General features: G+C 38.6%; 1 long non-coding RNA gene across 1 annotated transcript; it reads left to right on the top strand.

Annotated features, from left to right (window-relative positions):
• The first annotated feature begins 256 nt into the window (after nucleotides 1–256).
• LOC120220696 lies at nucleotides 257–14,414 on the top strand. Its single transcript, XR_005525648.1, has 2 exons — nucleotides 257–549; nucleotides 13,949–14,414. It is a non-coding gene; the product is annotated as an uncharacterized LOC120220696 (long non-coding RNA).
• The last annotated feature ends 2,648 nt before the right edge of the window (nucleotides 14,415–17,062 follow it).

The following is a 17,062-nucleotide window of genomic DNA, read 5'->3' on the forward strand; positions in this document are numbered from 1 at the left end:
GTCTCTTGGGAAGCATCTTGGTAGGAAACAGAAACCAAAAATTGTACGTAACAGGGACCAAAGGAATCCACTGTGTAAAGAAAAGTGACTTAAACCAGCTTCAGACGTTTCTTGAACCCTTTGTCAAACTTTCAAAAACCCAGAGTAAATATCATACAATTCATTAGTATTTTAACGATGCAGGTACCAACGAATGTACATTCTGCTTTCAAGAAATAGATTTTTCTTCATCTAGTACCTGCTCAATGCAGGTAAAGGAATTTAATTGAAACAGATACCCAGTTTCCAAAGTGTAGGAAAGGTGTATCTCCTTCCTTGGGATGGAGCAAGGAGAAAACCTTGCCAGTGTTTATCTGAGGATCTTATCACCAGCGGTCTGGCCTCCCTAAGAATATGGACAAAGTATTTCACTATTGCAGAAGGGCTGTCCTCGTTTCTGGTATATTGGTTTGGTATGCCCTGGACAGAACAAGATGGCAGGCTGGACCTAGGAAATCAGTAAAGAAGAACCTGGAAGGAATTGCCTGAAGAGCTGGAGCTGCCCAGGAGGTGAGTACAGCTGGTGTGCACTGGTTGAGCTAATTTGTCGCTTAAATGGTGAGCTTTATTGTTGTTGCTCAGGACATTGAATGAACCATGTGACAGACCTAAATGCTTTACCACCTTCAAGAGCCAGTTTCCAGATTACATTCACCCTTTTTCCACACCAGCAGGTATTGAACTTGGATAACAAAATTCTGATCTTTGTATATCTCCTTAAAACTTCCTATATAAATCACCAGAAAAGAAACCTCAGATGATTGCCACCTACAAAATGTGAAAAGCTAAGCGTATCATCAGCTGGAACTTTGCAAATTTGCTATGCCTGGTTTAAATGTAATGACCCCACTGAACTAAGCTAAGGTGAATAACAGTGAAAAAGGCCATCTCTGAATGACTTTTCTTATGCTCCTTTACATATATAAAGGAAAGATTTAAAACCAAGAAAATGTCTTTGAAAACTGTGCTATGGAGACATAATCTTGTGCTTTGGTTTATAATGAGCAGACAAGTACTGAAAAATTTCAGAAAATTCTATTCTGTGCAATAAATACAGATTACTTTTTAGATAAATTTTTCACCCTTCCAAATATTAGTGAATTCCAGTTGTCCATCTTGTAAGTCTTCCCTTATTTAGATAAAAGATTTGTACAATGAGAATTTGATAGTCCAGGTATAAATTGTTTTGTGTGTTTAGCTTTTTGCTCCTAATTTCATACTGAATCCTTCAGTTCCCGTATCCCTCCAGTGACTACATGTTTTTTTAAGACTACATACATTTTTGGCTCTTTGGAAACTTTATTTTATTTATTTATTTTTTTTTAAGATTACCAAAATTATTTTATTAGACATAAAACACTAATAAGCAATTCAAAAATGAGGAACCTGGCTTTAAGTTAATCAGGAAATTCTAATACAATGACAAATGATTCAAATCTATGTTTTTTCTTATACACGATTCATATTATTCGCTATTAAATTTTTAATACAGAAGGGTAGTTGATTTTAATTCGTGAATCAAATGATTTCCTTAATCTGTTTACAATGCCTTTCCCCACAGTTTTTCAGTCAGTACTTAAATTAACAGATGACTTTGGTAAGTAAAAATCAGAGCATGACACTACCTAAAATCAATACTGCCCATTATGGATTGAGTGTCTTCACTAAAAAGATATGTGGAAACCTTGACCCCGGAAACTGTGATTTTGATCTATATTTGGAAGAAGAGTTTTTAGAGATGTCATCAAGTTAAGACGGGTCATTAGGGTGAGCCCTATTGTAATGTGACCTTGTCCTTATAAGAATAGAGCGATCTGGGCACAGACACAGGAAGCCATGAGCACCGGCAGGAAAATGGTCATGTGAAGGCAGAGGTGAGGATGCAAGTCATGCTCGGCTCTTTGGAAACTTTAGATGAGCTTTTCTTTTTGACTGAAAATAACTTTATGCTAATTTGACTTTGCTTTTACTTTATTTTACTTCTTATAGGAAAAAAATTTTTTTTTAAATTTTAAAGTTGCAAACAAGCTCACACGAGAAAAGAAAACACAAGATTTTATGAGGCTTTTCCTTTGTTTTATATACTATTTTTTAAACGGGCTCTACACATTTTTAAATAAATATTATGGGTAAATAAGATGCACCTACAGAGTATTCTCTACCCTTGGTAATCTTTTATTTGTTTCATTGATAAAAGTCTGCTTCTTACTTAAACTCAAGAATTTTTGTTTCTGAAGTAACTTGCAGTTTGCTCATGCTAATAAGAACCTCATATAAATTGATACTAATGTCAAATGATCTAAAACAGAAGATCTGGGTTGCCTGGGTGGCTCAGTTGGTTGAACATCTGACTTGATTTCAGCTCAGGTCATGATCCTAGAGTTTGGGATTAGCCTCCAGGCTGAGCATGGAGCCTGCTTAAGTTACTGTTCCTGTGTCTCTCTCCCCCTGCTCATGCTGTCTCTCTCTATCTGTCTAAAAAAATTTAAGGGGCATCTGAGTGGCTCAGTCAGTTAGGCGTCTGCTTTCAACTCAGGTCATGATCTCACAGTTCATGGGTTTGAGTCCCGCACTGGGCTCTGTACTGACAGCTCAGAGCCTGGTGTCTGCTTCAGATTCTGTGGCTCCCTCTCTCTCTGCCCCTCCCCTGCTTTTGCTCTTTCTCTGTCTCTCAAAAATAAATAAACATTAAAAAAAATTTTTAATAAAAAGTTAAATAGAAGATCAAACATAGAAGAGAATTTTAAGATATGTATATTTGTCATGATTTGAACATATTGATTCCCTAAGTTTTCTGCTATATTGAAAAACAATTTCTTTTTTAAGTATCATGTACATTTAATCTCTGCTTTATAGTATGTCAAAGAATTAGGAATCCTTTCAATTTATCCACAAAAATGATGAATCTGTTTGGAAAGAGAGAAAATAAGCTTATAGATGTTAAATAATTTTTCGGAAATAGATGTAATGTTTAAAAGAAGAAATGTTGCTGCTAATTAATTATAGTTGTTTTAAAAGTTTTTACTGCTTTTAAATCATATTACTTGTCTTCTAAATGTTTCTTTTGGATTTCATGAATTGATTCTAAAGCTATTGCATAAATTTGGGGCTCAATAGCAAAAGTTGATTTTCTGAAAGATTTAAACACTAGGCAGATCATTAGTGTATCTTTACCTCAAATATATAGAAAATTGGAGCAACTCTTAAATATTCATATTTCATTGTTATAAAATTTTTCACATTTACATGTTTTTAAGATATCATGTAATCTCCAGTTAAATGTATTAGCAATTGTGTACCTGGGGCTTCCACAAAAAAACAAGGTGTTTAATTCAATATAATCAACATAGAATTTTTTTCAATTGTTGATGGTATTTTTATGATGATTTTATAAAGGGAATGAAAACCTACACCAGAACATTTCTATTCTTTGGAAAAATGGGAGAATGAAAAGAGTTTTGTTGTTTGCTTGCTATTTGTGGAGCTTCTTAATTAGTCTGTATTAAATACTGGAGTATAATCAGTGATAATCCATTGTGACTAAAAAGCAAATATTTGTTTATTTCAATGCATAAATTGACCATTCACTGGACTTTCTAAGGCTGTAAGTTACCAAAGAATCATCAATTCAGTCAATAAAATGTTAGATAAAGCAGTTACCTCCTAAGATGATTTTTGGAGAGAAATATGAAGGAACTATAGAAATAATTACATAAAACTTATGGAAATATTCTCCATCATTAACTTTAATATGGTAATGTTTAGCCTAATTTTGTTCATTGAATTTTTTTTCCCTACGTGTGTGCTTAAAATGAAGATTGGTTGTATATGCTACTAAAATAGATGTATTATGTTAAGGTGAGAATGGCCAAATAACTGAAGCCAGTATACTTATAGGTTAAGTTCAAAAGGCATTAACACATAATATTTTTAGGATCCAAAGTATATTCAAAAATTGTGTAGTATGGAGTATTCTAACATAAATGTTCAAATGCCAAACAGTATAAAATATCAAACTTCTTTTTGACCAATTTTTATATGTACAAAGAAGCTGATTTTACAAATGGCATTGCCAAGTCCAAGCAAGATGGTGGAGAAATAGGCAGTTCCGTACTTCCGCCTGCATCTCTCAAACAAAGAAGGGCTGAAGCCAAAGGACTCTGAAACACAAGAGTCTGGGAGGAAAAGAGACGGAGTCCACTAAGAAGACAGCCTCATAGGTGTGTGATTGCAAACTAGGGAAGATAAAAAACAGGCTGGGACACAGAAGCATGGAGGGGAAGGAGCCCCCTCTGTGGAGAGACAAAGGAAAGTGAAAGAGTGGCTGGGGAAGCATATAACAGTCCCTGGAGAAGAAAAAAAACTCGGCCCAGGTCAGAGAGGGTTCCTATCATTCCATCTCTAACCGCAAGGCTTTCCGGAGAGAGATCCTATCTCCAACTCCGGAGCTTTCTTTGGGCTGGGTGTCCCGGTTCCAGAAATTCCTTCCAGGATAGACGCTATGCAAGGGATGCATTCGGCATCAGGAGGAACCGATCGCCTACTCGATCCCTTGCTAGGAAGTGCCTCAGCTTGCTGAATTACATTTCAGGTGGTATCATTAATGTGCATGGCATAAGATCTGTAAACAAGCCTGGGTGCCAGACGTGGAACATGGCCTGAGGCACAGTGCCATCAGACCCAAAAGAGTGATTTGCAACACCTGGTTCAAGAAAGGACTGGGGGGGGGGGGGGGGNCGGTCCTATTTTATGCCCCAAAGAACACTGCTTTTTCTTGGGGGGGGGGGGGGGGGGGGGTCGCCATTTTCCTCCCAACAACCATCAAGGCAGGACCTACAGTGGAGGTGAGACACACCTACACCAAATCACACCCATCTGCTCTGGGTAGCTGCTTTGTTACCAGAGCCCCGATAGATGCAGTGGAAACAGCCCCTCTCCCAAGATCAGCACTGGTGCATTGCCATGATTACTCTAAATCAACTCTTGCTATTCAGATATATTCTCCCTTATCTCATGCCTATCTCTTCCCTCCTCTGGACCGGGTATTCTGGTTATAGGTTTGCTTAAACAGGCATGTATAATGCATTCTCTTGATGCATGTTCTACACCTCTATCGTTATCTTCCTTTCTCTGTCTCTGAAATAATCAGACTATATAGTTTCTCTGGGTAACATTATCTTTGTTTGTTTGGTTTTGGGGGGGGATTTTTTTGGGTTTTTTTTTTTTTTTTTTTTTTTTGTTCTCCTTGCCTTTTGCCATATTCTCATTTTTCTCTATCTGAATTAAGCCTTTTAGTCTCTCTGCCTGGTCAATGTTCAATTTCTCTTTCTCCCCATCCCTGTCATTTCTCTTTGTATATGCTTCTCCATCAGCACTGCCTGTACCCTGCTCTTTATTTGTAGCCAGGATTTCTGGTTTTATACTTTTAGACTGTCCTTTGTCTTTTGTTGTTCTTGTTTTGTTTTGTTCGCTTTTGGTTTGCTTGCTTGTTTGATTTGTTTGTGCGTTTGGGTGGTTTTGTTCCCTGTTTGTTTGTCTGCTTTCCTTTCCAGGGCTACCGCAGGAAACAAGCCAAAGTACACATGGTGGAGAATCCCAAATAAAATAACGAAAGTCTCAACAACAGAGACCAAGGGACACCATTAAAAGAACACTTCCTGAATGGACAGACCCTAGACAGTCTATGAGCCTCCTTTAATATAGCAGTACTCACAGGTGCAGAGTGCATAACAAGCTTTTAAAACTTACAGGTGAGAGAAAGCTAGCCAAAATGATGAAATGGAAGAACTCTCCTCTAAAGAAATTCCAGGAAGAAGTGACAGCTAAAGAATTGGTCAAAACAGATATAAGCAACATAACTGAACAAGAATTTAGAATAATCATAAAATTAATCACTGGGCTTGAAAAAGGCATGGAAGACACTAGAGAGATGCTATTGCTACAAAGACTATGGAGCTTAAAAACGGTTGTGATGAATTAAAAAATGCTATGAATGAGGTGCATAATAAAAAGTGGCCACTGCATGGATTGAAAAGTCAGAGAGGAGACTAGGTGAATTAGAAGACACAATTATAGAAAAAGAGGAAGCTGAGAAAAAGATAAATTGATCCAAGAGCACAAAAGGAGAATTTGAGAACTGTGTGATGCAATCAAACAGAACAATATCCGTTGAAATCCAAGAGGCACAGAGAACTCACCTCAGATGTAACTTGAATCGACCTTCTGCACAACATATCATAGTGAAACTGGCAAAGTATAAGGATAAAGAGAATTCTGAAAGCAGCTAGGGATAAAAGGGCCTAACATACAAAGGTAGACCAACCAGTTGCAGACCTATCTACTGAAACATGGCAGGCCAGAAAGGAATGGCAGGAGATCTTCAATGTGATGAACAGAAAAAATATGCAGCCAAGAATCCTTTATCCAGCAAGCCTGCCATCCAGAATAGAAGAAGAGATAAATGTTTTCCCAAACAAACAAAAATTGAAGGAATTCATCACCACTAATCCAGCCCTACAAGAAACCCGAAAGGGGACTCTATGAGGAAAATGTTGCAAGGAACACAAGATACCAGAGAAACCACTACAAGCAGGAATCCTATAGAGAACACAATGGCTAAACCCATATTCTTCAATAAGAACACTAAATGTAAATGGACTAAAGGTGCCAATCAAAAGACATAGGGTATCCAAATGGATTAAAAAAAAAAAAAAACAAGATCCATCTATTTGCTGCCTACAAGAGACTCATTTTAGATCTGAGGACACCTTCAGATTGAAAGTGAGGGGACAGAGAAATATCTATCATGCTACTGGAAGTCAAAAGAAAGCTGGAGTAGCTATACTTATATCAGACAAACTGGACTTTAAAGTTAAGGAAGTATCAAGAGATGAAGAAGGGCATTATATAATAATCCCATGGTCGATCCATCAGGAAGAGCTAATAATTATAAATGTCTACGTACCAAATTCGGGAGCATCCAAATACATAAAACAATCACAAACATAAACAGTCTTATGGATAATGTGCTAATAGGAAGGGACTTTAATACTCCACTTAACAGCAATGGATAGATCAACTAGACAGAATATCACTAAAGAAACAATGGACCTGAACAACACATTGGACCAGATGGATTTGACAGATATATTTAGAACTCTACATCCTGAGGCCATGGAATTCACTTTCTTCTTGAGTGCACATGGTACATTCTCCAAGATATATCACATACTGGGACATAAAGCAGCCCTCAATAAATATAAAAGAATTGCACAATTTCAGATAACAATGCTATGAAACTTGAAATCAATCACAGGAAGAAGTCTGGAAAACTTCCAAAAACATGGAGGTTAAAGAACACCCTACTAAAGAACGAATGGGCCAATCAGGCAATTAGAGAAGAAATTTAAAAATATATGGAAACAAATGAAAATGAAAATACAACAACCCAAACTCTATGGGATGCAGCAAAGGCAGTCCTAAGAGAAAAACATTGCACTCCAGGCCTATTTCAAGAAACTAGAAAAAGTGCAAATACAAAATCTAAGAGCACTCCTAAGGGAACTAGAAGCAGAGCAGCAAGAACACCCCAAACCCAGCAGAAAAAGAGAAATAATAAAAATCAAGGCAGAAATAAACAATATAGAATCTAAAAAAAACAGTTGAACAGATCAATGAAACCAAGAGTTGGCTTTTTGAAAAAATAAACAAAATGGATAAACCTCTAGCCAGGCTTCTCAAAAAGAAAAGAGAGAGCACTCGAATAGAAAATATCATTAATGAAAATGGACTGATTACAACAAACCCCTCAGAAATACAAGCAATTACAAGGAATACTATGAAAAATTATATGCCAACAAACTGGACAACTTAGAAGAAATGGATGCATTCCTAAACACAGACACACTACCAAAATTCAAACAGGAAGAAATTGAAAATCTGAACAGACCCATAACTAGTGAAGATATTGAATCAGTTATCAAAAATCTCCCAATGAATAAGAACCCTGGGCCAGATGGCTTCCCTGGGGAATTCTACCAGACATTTAAATCAGAGTTAATACCCCTTCTTCTCAAGCTATTCCAAAAAATAGATATGGAAGGAAAACTTCTGGACTCATTCTACAAAGCCAGCATCACTTTCATTCAGAGACCCAGTAAATAAAGAAAACTACAGACCAACTTCCTTGATAAATACAGATGCAAAAATCCTCAACAAGATACTAGCAAATCGAATTCAACAGCATATAAAAAGAATTATCCACCAAGATAAGTGGGATTCATTCCTGAGTTACAGGGCTGGTTCAGTATTCGCAAATCAATCAATGTGATACATCACATTAACAAAAGAAAAAAAACATATGATTCTGTCAATAGGTGCAGAAAAAGCATTTGACAAAATACAGCATCCCTTCTTAATAAAGACTCTAGAGAAAGTCGGGATAGAAGGAACCTACTTAAACATCATAAAAGCCATCTATGAGAAGCCTTCAGCTAACATCATCCTCAATGGGGAAAAACTGAGAGCTTTCCCCCTCTGATCAGGAACACGACAGGGATGTCCACTCTCACCCCTGTTGTTTAACACAGTGCTGGAAGTCCTAGCATCAGCAATCAGACAACAAAAGGAAATCAAAGGCATCAGAATTGGCAAAAAAGAAGTCAAACTTTCACTTTTCACAGACGACATGATACTCTACATAGAAAAACCCAACAGACTCCACCAGAAGCCTACTAGAACTGATCTATGAATTCAGCAAAGTCACAGGGTACAAAATAAATGTACAGAAATTGGTTGCATTTTTACACACCAATAATGAAGCAACAGAAAGACAAATCAAGAAACTGATCCCACTCCTAACTGCACAAAAAAAACATAAAATACCTAGGAATAAACCTAACCAAAGATGTAAAAGATCTACATGATGAGAACTATAGAAAACTTATGAAGGAAATTGAAGAAGACACAAAGAAATGGAAAAACATTCCATGCTCATGGATCAGAAGAATAAATATTGTTAAAATGTCATTACTGCCCAAAGAAATCTACACATTCAGTGTAATCCCAATCAAAATTGCACAGCATTCTTCTCAAAGCTAGAACAAACAATCCTAAAATTTGTATGGAACCACAAAAGACCCCAAATAGCCAAAGTAATATTGAAGAAGAAAACCTAAGTGGGAAGCGTCACAATCTCAGACTTTAGCCTCTACTACAGAGCTTTAATCATCAGGACAGTATGGTATTGGCACAAAAACAGACAAACAGACCAATGGAATAGAATAGAGAACCCATAAACGGACCCACAAATATACAGCCAACTAATCTTTGACAAAGCAGGAAAGAGTATCCAATGGAAAAAAGACAGACTCTTTAACAGATAGTGCTGGGAGAACTGGACAGAAACATGCAAAAGCATGAAACTAGAGCACTTGCTTACACGATGCACAAAAATAAACTCAAAATGGATAAAAGACCTGAATGTGAGACAGGAAACCATCAAAATCCCAGAGAAGAAAGCAAGAAACAACTTCCTTAACCTCAACTGCGGCAATTTTTTACTCGACGCATCTCCAAAGGCAAGGGAATCAAGAGCAAAAATGAACTGTTGGGACCTCAACAGAAGATAAAAAGCTTCTGCACAGCAAAGGAATCGATAAATGAAACTAATAGGCAACCGATAGAATGGGAAAAGATAGTTGCAAATGACATCAGGTAAAGGGCTAGTCTATAATCTATAAGGAACTAACCAAACTCCACACCCGAAAAACTAATAATCCAGTGAAGAAATGGGCAGAAGATATGAACAGACACTTCTCCAAAGAGGATGGACAACAGACGCATGAAATGATGCTCAGTGTCCCTCATCATCGGGGAAATACAAATCAAAACCACACTGAGATACCAACTCACACCAGTCTGAGTGGCTAAAATGAACAAATCAGGAGACTAGATGCTGGCGAGGATGTAGAGGAACAGGCACCCTCCAACACTGTAGGTGGGAATGTAAACTGGTGCAGCCTCTCTGGAAAACAGTATGGAGGTTCCTCAAAAATTAACAATAGAACTCCTCTATGACCCAGCAGTAGCACTGCTAGGAATTTACCCAAGGGATACAGGAGTGCTGATGCATAGGGTGACATGTACCCCAATGTTCATAGCAACACTTTCAACAATACCCAAATCATGGAAAGAGCCTAAATGTCCATCAACTGATGAATGGATCCAGAAGATGTGGTTTATTTATACAATGGAATACTACATGGCAATGAGAAAGAATGAAATCTGGCCATGTGTAGCAATGTGGATGGAACTCAAGGGTGTTATGCTAAGTGAAATAAGTCAGGCAGAGGACAGATATCATATATTTGCACTTATAAGTGGAACAGGAGAAACTTAACAGACGACCATGGGGCAGAGGAAGGGGAAAAAAATAGTCGGGGAGAGGGAAGGAGGCAAACCATAAGAGACTCTTAAATACTGAGAACAAACTGAGGATTGATGGGGTTAGAGGAGAGGGGGAAAAGGGTGATGGGCATGAAGGAGGGCACTTGTTGGGATGAGGACTGGATGTTATATGGAAACCAACTTGACAATAAACTATTAAAAAATAAATTTAAAAAATGATATTGCCATGTACCCACTCAATAAGTCCTTTTTAAATTTCCTCTCATTCCCTTTCACCTTTTTCTTTTGGGGTGCTGCTCCTTTTGCATCCATTATTTTCACCACTGGGGTAGGTCTTGTGGGTTTTGTGAAGGGTGAAAAGGGTGGCAGGCAAAGCAAGAGTTTAACATTAAGGAGACAATTTACATATAATGCAGGTTGTCAGGAGTTTTTGTTGCAACTGTAACAAGGAATATAACAATTATCAATTTTTGAATGCCACTTTCCAGTTTACAAAGCATTTTCATATGTTCTATCTACCTGAAGCCTCAGAACAACCTTACAAATTTGCTTTGAGGTACTTAATAAAATCTTGCTTTGTTGTTTTTACTGAATCATTAGATGCAACTGTCAGTTTCTTGAGGGCATGTACTGTGTCTTGTATGTTATGAACATACACATTTATACCCCTCAGAAATAAACATTCTTAAACTGACTGCTGAGTTGTTATAAGTTTCAAGTGGAAGATTTGCTGGATTTGATGATGAAAGAGCCATTAAGACTGTAAGGAGACCAAGGAAAATCAGTGGCAAAGGGGCCAAATTAAGCAGGTTAAACGTTGAACAGGGAGAGAAGACTCTGGAATCCCCCTTGTCAGGGTTAATCCTGGGCCAGAGCCCTTCACAATCTGTCTGTAGCAATGTATTTTTTTTTTTAATTTGAGAGAAAGAGAGCACAGGGGAGTGGCAGGGTGGAGAGAGGAAGAGAGATTGAATCTTAAGTAGGCTCTGGGATTATTGCCTGAGCTGAAATCAAGTGTCCAACACTCAACCACTGAGCCACCCAGGTGCCCCAAATTCTTCATTATTTTTAATGGCTAAATTCTTTTCTGTGGTATTTAGATATATCAAGCTATTTTTCCAATGAAGCGCATTTGCCCTAAATTTTTAGTAGTACAAGCAATCCAAATTTATAGGCATAAAATTGAACATAATGGGTATATCCTGGGTTGTTTTTTGTTGTTATTTTTTTTTTGAGAGAGAGAGTATGAGCGGGGAGAGGGACAGAGGGAGAGAGAATCTCAAGCAGGCTCCATGCTCAGCACAGAGCCCAGCTTGGGGCTCAGTCCCACGACCCCAGGATCATGAGCTGAGCTGAAATCAAGAGTGGACACTCAACTGACTGAGCCACCCAGGCAGCCCACCTAATAATTATATCCTAATTCTTATTACTAATTTTGTTTATTTGAATTTTCTCTTTTTTAACATACTTATTAGATAATAAAATTATTAGATTTTTCAGAAAAAGTTTTGGTTTTATCTACTCTTTTCTCTTTTTCTAAATATTTTTTTCTGCTTTTGTTATTTTTCTATACCTAGGGCTACTTTCTCTTGATTTATTTTTCTACTTTCTTGAGTTGAAAGTTTAGTTCTTTTATTTTTAATCACTCTGAGTTAAAAATAAAAACATTTAATGTTATGAAATTTCCCCCTTAAATGTAGTCGTGGTTGCATCTCACAGATATATAAACTTTTCGTTGCCATTTATTGTCATAAGTCTGTATTTTCTGTTTTTATTCTCTCTTTGAAGCTAAATATTTAGAATTTAAAATTTATCTGTGGCTAGATGTCTTTATTTTGTATCATTAATTTCCATTTTGATAGCATTGTGATAAAAAATGGTTCTAAAGGGGAAATGAGCAGAAAAGAAATTAGGAACAAAATTGAGGCAGGGGAAGATAAGCATGAGACATAGCATTAATGAGCAGAGGAAAATAAAACAAGGCACATCAAGAAGAGGAGGTATAGGGGCGCCTGGGTGGCTTAGTCAGTTAAGCGTCCGACTTTCGCTTAGGTCATGATCTCGCGGTTCGTGGGTTCGAGCCCCTCGTCGGGCTCTGTGCTGACTGCCAGCTTGGAGCCTGGAGCCTGTTTCAGAGTCTGTATCACCCTCTCTCTCTGACCCTCCCCTGCTCACGCTGTCTCTCTCTCTCTCTCCTAGAAATAAATAAATATATTAAAAAAAAAAAAAAAAAGGAGGTATAAAAGTGCCCAAGGCAAAGCAGAGGACTAAGTTTGAGAGTTCCTGGCATGGCAGTAGGTTTGGATTGTTGAGTAGGCTACATAAGGCAAGATAGTGTTAAGAGACTATATCAGAAAGATATAGGGAGGGAGTGTATGGGAAGAGATGCCCAGGAAAGATAGTCCTCCAAGAGAATCCAGCTGCTCCTTGGTGGTGCATGGAAGCCCAGCGAGAAATGTCTTACCTGATATGTTCTGATGGTTTAAGTGTTAAGACTTTAGACAATAACCATTTTCCAGCATCATCCCTTGATCTTTTAGCTTCTTGGGTGCATTTAATTATTTCCGTATCTTCTGTTAAATTGGAGAAATGGACTTCAACACAGAAAATCAGCCAGGAACTCGAACTGAAGAGCCCATCCCACTTGTGTTATTTTCTTCATTTGAGTCATTTTTGAGTTCCTATTATGACCAGTACTGTGCCAAATGATATGCACATCAGCTTCTAAATATCTACCTTATTTTCAGCCCATGTATTTATGCCAGTTCCTTTTGATGAACAGAAAGCAGCTGCTCCCATTTGATAAAGAGTGACTGGCCGAGGTAACAGTTACTGCCAAGCCAGAAGAAAATTCCATATCTACCTACCGTCTACCTACAGTACCATAGTCATAGCAGAAAAGGATTCCCTGAGCCACTCTAATTATTTCTTTCATTGAGGGGTTTAATTAATGAAGCTACCCAGAAATGTCATAGCCATCATGAGTCCCTAAGGAGGCCTGGTATTTAGTAGCGACCAGCAGAACTCTTGAGCCAAGCTGCCTAGGTTTGAATTTTGGCTGTATTATTTGTTAGAGTATGTCCTTGGGCAAGTTAGTTAAACTCTTTTGTCTTGGTTTTTCTGATCTGTAAATGAGGATTATAATAGTTCTTTCCTCATTAATTTTGTCTGAGGATTAAATGTGTTAATACTTGGGGCGCCTGGGTGGCTTACTCGGTTAAGCGTCCGACTTTCACTTAGGTCATGATCTCGCGGTTGGTGGGTTTGAGCCCCGCGTCGGGCTCTGTGCTGACTGCCAGCTCAGAGCCTGGAGCCTGTTTCAGTCTGTGACTCCCTCTCTCTCTGACCCTCCCCTGCTCACGCTGTCTCTCTCTCTCTCCTAGAAATAAATAAATAAATAAATAAATAAATAAACAAATAACATTTTTAAAAATGCGTTAATACTTAGAACAGTGCCTAACACATATTAAGCACTCAGTAAAAACTCTTATTGTTATTCCAGAATGCAGGTGCCCTCACAACCGCAGTCATGGAGTGCAGTCCTGCAGAGAGAATGAAGCTACCAAAGAGAACACAGATACAGGATGCTCAAGTTAAATAAGACCACAGCATCACGAAGTCCTTTTCATTAGAAAGTTAAAGAGACACCCAGAAAGCTACAAAGCAAATTGGAGAGATTCCAAGACTTCAGTAGAAATCACTAATAGAGGAGATTTCATGACTGTGCTTTGAGCGAGTGCAAAAGCATAAAGCAAAGAACTGTGATGAACACCAGGAGTCCTGAAGTAGAATAGGACTCATAGCAGGACAAGAACAATATATGTCATCCAGAAGAGGGTCCAGAAAAAATACAGATTATTCTCAGCCACACTACATGGATTTATCATTAGTTCTTTAGTAAGGAAGAACAAGAAATCAATAGCAGACCCATTCTAAAATCTTAACTATAAAGATCTCATTATACTATGGATTTAGTCATTCATTTAAAAAAAAAATCTTTATAACTTCGTAAGCAAACTAGGCTTGGTGCTAGACATTGGAGACATATGATTAACAAGATAAATATAGACCCTGCCCACATGGAGTTTATGATCCAATGGGAGAGACTGACATTAAATAAGTAATCACACAAATGTCATCTCAGGTTTGGATAAGTGCTCCAAAGAAATACAAAGTGGCCAGTGAAGATATTGAGGGTTTGTAGATTTGAGAGTCAGACAAATTTCTGAGAGAGCAACAGTAATGCCGTTCCTTGAAGGATAAGGAAAGAAGAGCAGCTGATGGTGCTGGGGAATACAAGCTTGAAGGCTGTGGGGTGGAGAACGAGGGGTGTGGTCCAAAAGCTGGGATGCCTGTGCAAGGAGTGCCATCAGTGGGATGGAGAATCTGCATGGTGAAAGGCCAGATCCCCAGGCCATGTGGGCCATATTAGCATCTTGGTTTTTTCCCCAAATACAGGGCTTTAGGCACACACAATTCACATTGATGTATTCAGATTTGTGTTTTAATGGATCGTTCCAGTTGTGGTATGGAACACAGGTTTGAGGGACTAGAATGGAAAAGGGAAGTCCATTTGGGAGGCATTTGACCTGACCATTAGATTCAAGACTGTGGTGAGCACAGCCACAAATACAAAGAGTCCTTTCCTGTGTCAGGCCCTAGATGTCTCATATCTCTCTAGGTACTCTGTATGCTACAGAGTGGCTCCCAAATCATATTTGAATCCCATCTGAAGTGGAGTTCCTCAAGCAGTAAAACTTTTATTCGGATTATATTTAGTCGAATGAAAAGGTGTCAATAATAACATATTGGAAACATATAGAAGTTTGTGAAAAGAATGACCCACTGAAATAAGCAGCTGGGAATGTGAAAGGATTGTGCTGATGTGCTGGAGTTTGAAGAGTTCACCCAGATGCAGAACAATTCAGCCATAGAAGAGTTAGATGAAGATCAAGCTACTGTACAGATTTTATTAAAAGCAAACCTGGAGGATTTGGTTAGGTCTGTTGGCAGTCAGAGCTGCAAACATTTCAACCCTGAATTTAACCATCCCCAAGAGATTGTAGTAGGCTGTGGGATCTCAGGAGGTGGTACAGGACAGAGGCTGTTTTGAGGGCTTTGCCTTTATGAGATCTTTCCTCCATAAATATTGAAAAATTGTATTTTACAATGGCATTAGTACAAAAATACAATCCAGCCTCATTTATATTCATTTTTTCTTCTGATTTTAAAAGAAAATCAGAGGTTTTCTGATGGAAAGATCAATTTTCATGGACCCCTAAACTGGGATATGTCTGTAGCCCACCAGAGGTCAGAATTCAGGAATTGCAGCCAAGTGGGTCCTGGGGTAAAGAAGGGGGACTTACACTGGAAAGTGCCAAAAACAGGTAGTGTTACTCTCACAGGGTCCACCCTATGGAACCTGACTGCTTATCCCTCAACAAACTACACTAAGATCCAAATAAATGTTCTGGTTCCAGGTGACTGGATTTGCGTACCAAGCAGCACTAAGAAATACAGTCTGGTAACCAAAGTAATGTTAGTATGTCTTCCAATCTTTGTGTCTCTTGAAGAATGTTAATTGAAATCTGTAACTCATCACAACACTTCTAGAAAGCCTATTTCTCCTACTTCTCTCAAGCCCCTCAACTGGTCTCGCTCCAAAACCCACCAAATTCTTGCCCCAATTGGGCTTGTCTATCTTCCCCCAACTCTGCTTTCCTTCTGTTTTCCTTCCCACCACTACCCAGTTTGTCCTTAATAAAAGAAAGCACAGAGGGGCGCCTGGGTGGCTCAGTCGGTTAAGCGTCCAACTTCGGCTCAGGTCATGATCTCACGGTTTGTGGGTTCGAGTCCCGTGTCGGGCTCTGTGCTGACAGCTAGCTCAGAGCCTGGAGCTTGTTTCAGATTCTGTTTCCCTCTCTCACTCTGACCCTCCCCTACTCGTGCTGTCTTTCTCTCTCAGAAATAAACATTAAAAAAAAAAAAAAGAAAGCACAGAGATCAGTGGGGAGGATGAATGCCCCTCCCTGGGAGAGGTAGAGAGGAAGTAGGAAGGAGTGCTGAACACGACACCTACCACATCAGTCTTTGCCCTGTCACGACTGCAAAAGCTAAAAGCCCTAAAATGTGACCCATTTTGTTACAACAACAGTACAGAATGTACCAACCGAAATGCCCTTTGAGGAGACCAGCTGGCTGTAGAGATGCAGAAGAGACAGTAAGGATTAGGGGTAAGTGAGGTACCAGGAGAGAGAGGCCTGCTCTACTTTTTGGTTCTGACACATCCATGGAGAATTGCTGCAAGAGCCCATTTTTTACTGGGAGAAGGGAAGGGCAATGTTATCCAGCCCTCCATATGAAAGTTTGTTTCTTCGCCTGGAGTAGGTAACTACATGGCAGAAGAATGCTATGAAATTCTGGGCTAGCCACTTGGTGGCAGAACTGAGAGCTCCATTTTATAGATGAACCAGAATTCAAAAAAAAAAAAAAAATCAAGAAGAGATTGTAAATTCTAGACAAAAGCTATAGAAATGTTGGAAGAAAGCAGTACCTTTTAGACAATTCTGTCCCAAGGAGCCTTTTTTCTGTCTGGGTGTTTGATTTGTTACTGGTA

The sequence above is a fragment of the Hyaena hyaena genome, unplaced genomic scaffold, assembly GCF_003009895.1.
Source record: "Hyaena hyaena isolate Hyena2069 unplaced genomic scaffold, ASM300989v1 scaffold_724, whole genome shotgun sequence".
Lineage (NCBI taxonomy): Eukaryota > Metazoa > Chordata > Mammalia > Carnivora > Hyaenidae > Hyaena > Hyaena hyaena.